This window comes from Cervus canadensis, chromosome 1 (genome assembly GCF_019320065.1).
Source record: "Cervus canadensis isolate Bull #8, Minnesota chromosome 1, ASM1932006v1, whole genome shotgun sequence".
Lineage (NCBI taxonomy): Eukaryota > Metazoa > Chordata > Mammalia > Artiodactyla > Cervidae > Cervus > Cervus canadensis.
Genome location: NC_057386.1, coordinates 2,244,234 through 2,247,965, shown reverse-complemented (window position 1 = coordinate 2,247,965; position 3,732 = coordinate 2,244,234).

The window sequence follows — 3,732 nt, the reverse complement described above, 5'->3', positions numbered from 1 at the left end:
GAGACCCAAGTTTGATTCCTGGGTCAGGAAGATCCCCTGGAGAAGGAAATGGCAACCCACTCCAGTATTCTTGCCTGGGAGATCCCATGGGCGGTGGAGCTAGCAGGCTACAGACCATGAGGTCGCTGAAGAATCAGATGTGACTTAGCCACTAAACACCACCACTAAGAAACAGGATAAAAGATTCAAGCTTATCATTGCTTTTTTAAGTAAACACTTAAATCACAAACCTGCAACCAAAGCAAGCTCTGGAAATGGAACATTCTTCAAAGACAGGTCAAAGCAGAAAACCCACCAATTCAGACAACTCACCACAATGAGTTTCTTCATGTAAAAACGTATTAGGAGCTTAATATAAGAACACTGGGTCAACTCTAAAGAGCTGTGCCAACATAAGACATCATTTTAAGGCCACAATAAAAGGTCCAGCAAGGACTCTGACCTCAGCGTGCTGTGTAGCACATGATGTAGCACTGGCAGGCACACATGCTTGTTGTTTTTTTAATTATTACTCATCGTTGTTGATAGGAAGAATCCATGGAATAACTGTCGGGGGGCCAAACACTGCCATTTGATGTGGCTTTACCAGGAAAGACTTCAGTTTTCTCAGCCTGCTTCCTGTCCCCCCCACCTCGGGCTCGGAAGTGCCACAGGGTGACTAAGTAGGTGATGTGTCTCTTGCGCCGTGTGTGTGTGCAAACCAGCATGCGGAGACATCACACTCTTCTTTGAGGAATTTACACCAAAAAGTTGGTGAGGAAGAAGCAAAGCTGAGTGTCAGAGTTGATTTCCAATCAGGATATCCCACCAGGCAGCCGGCCAGCTTCCGCTCCTTTGAATTCAGCCAGAAAGACGTGACCCTCCTTACGAGTGAACACACAGCCTTTGGGCGTGACTGTGGGCGTCCGCCTTGCATAGCACTCCGAATCATTCGGTAACCAGTGATCTCCTGCAGGAGACTTTGGCTCCCCAGTGAAGCCTGAATACTCAGAAGGGCAGCCTTAAGCTGTCTGGCCATTCTCCTTAGATTATTCACTTTTAGATATTTTAGCCTTAATGATGATTCTCAGGAAGAGTATATTTGAGACCCGACAGACTCATACACTGTTCTTTTTTGTGGGGGGGGCGGATTTTTTTTCTTAATATATATATTTCACAGAAGTAGAGTTGACTTACAATATTTCAGGCACACAGCAAGGTGATTCAATTATGCATAAACACATATATTATGTTTCAGATTATTTTCCATTATAGGTTATTACAAGACATTGACTATAGTTTCCTGTGCTAAACAGTAAACCTTTGTTGCTTGTTGCATTTCTATTTTTTAATTAGAAATCTATTCATACTAAGTAAAACAAGTGGAATCAAAATGTCATAAATTTTTAGTTAGGGAAAAACTCTTAAGTTTTCTGAAATATATATGTACTATTTATATTTATGTATACAAATAAGGTTTTGTACTACACTTGAGAAAGGTTTACGAAGAGCATAAGAAAGGAAGAGATGGAAAAACTGGAAAGCATAAGCTAAGTGAAATGGGAGCACTGAATATGAAACAGAAAAAGTGAAACAAACGAGATGAAAGTCAAAGATCATCATGTAGTCCAGTTACTTTAAACATGGCTGCTCATTAGAAACATATCTGGAACTTTGGAGGAAAAAAAATGGAAATGCTATTTAAAATATTCTTAACCTTTAACATAGAAATCCTACTTCTGGGAATTTATCCTAAGTAATCATTTGTCATGTCACAAAGATGTGGCTACAAGAACCTTTTGTAAAATAATTACTAAGAAGGAAAAATTGAAAAACACCTTATGGACCCAATAATAATGGCCAGTTAGAAGAGTCTATTTATACAGTCATGTGCTTTGCAGTTATTGAAGGATGATTATGCTTAGTAAGAGGAAGAAAAGCAAAAATGTTTCCATTTTATAAGCTTGCATATTTGGTGAAGCTGATATATTATGTAAATTTGTATGTTGTGTGTGTTAGATGTATAAAGGAAAGACAGACAAACACATTAAAATGTAAACAGCATATGCTTTTCTGAATGCTAGAATCAGAGATGATTCTCATTTTCTTCTTGCTTATCTACATTTCCCTCATGAAAACCTCTTATTTTTTATAATAATGCTTAATGATGCTAAAAAAACTAGCAACCCAGAGAAGCAGAGGACAGTTTTTTATTTGTTTGGGTTATTAATACCTTTTAATTTTTTCTCTGTTTCTGGTTCTTATTGGTTTTTTTTGTTTGTTTGCTTGTTGTTTTATAGGTCAGGCTATTCAAGATACCTGTAACCTCACAGACAAAGGGGATTTCTCCCAAACAGAATTCCAGATTATACTGTTTTGTTCATGTTTTCCTGCTGACCTGATGAAGCTATCCTCACCTGCCTCTAGGGGAGAAAACCCACCTCAGACTGGAGAGTGAAAACAACGTAGATGCAGTCTGCCACCGGGGCAAGGACTAGGGTACCAGATGGATTGCTGTGAACACAACCGAGGCTCCAGGCTGGCTAGCGGTCCCCGCACATCCCTCTGGGTCTGTAATTGCATGTCCTGAGGGCATCATCGGTACAAGAGCCTCACTCTGCCGCTCCCATGGGATGACAGGGGTACTTCTGCTAAAACACACTCATGCACACACACAGACACACATTCACACTCACACATGCACACAATTAAATCACCTGTTCACTTTCTAAACAAGCACCAAACATCACCCAGACAGTGAACAGAGAGTCTCCAGGATCCCGTTACATACTGGAGACCATTCTTACTTCTCAAAAAAGATTTTCATTCTCACCAAGAGAAGGTGAACTATTCTAATCTGTCGTTTTCTCCCTTTCCATCACTTTTTCCTTTTAGGTCATTTCCAAAATAGGAAGGTAAGTACATGTCTTAAATCATCCGTGGAAGTGCCTTAAATGATGTCATTTCTTAAAGAAGAAGGAGGAGGGAGAGAGAAGGGAGGAGGGGGAGGGAGGAGGAGGGAGAAAGGAGGAGGAAAGGAGATAAAATGGGAGAGAAGGGAACAGTAGGAAAAGAAAAGAAAGATCACCAGTGATCATCTCGCTGGTTCCTTTTCTATGGATGTTCACCTGTAAAGGCAACGTTTCAGGGTGAGTCACGCCAGTGAGCCATCCAGGCAGCTTCAGGGGAGAGTTGTACAGACACATTTCTGATTAAATAAACAAATGTCCCTTTTAGATTTGTTCATTGGGCAAGAACATGTTCCTCCATCAAAGGCTGACCCAAAAATCTTCTTTATAAAAATTGAAAAATGTATCATTGCATGTTTGAAATTGAAGCCCAGTGTGAGAAAGGAAGCAGGATTCTACAGTTTATCAAGAATTTAGCAGCAAAGCTCCCTGGGCTTGGAATTATGGACTTCCCTGATGGCTCGGATGGTAAAGAATCTGCCTGCAATGTGGGAGACTCAGGTTTGGCCCCTGGGTCAGGAAGATCCCCTGGAGAAGGAAATGGCAACCCACTTCAGTATTCTTGCCTGGAGAGTCCCATGGACAGAGGAGCCTGGCGGGCTACAGTCCACGGGATCACAAAGAGTTGGACACAACTGAGTAACTAACACACACTTTGTGAGAAGGATTTAAAGTAAAATTTAGTAATAAATAAAAGGTTATTCTGGTTATGTTTCTGTTTGTTATGTTTGGGAGTTTGCTTTAAGGAGTTTGGCTATTTCTTGTAAGTAGCTTAATTTATAAT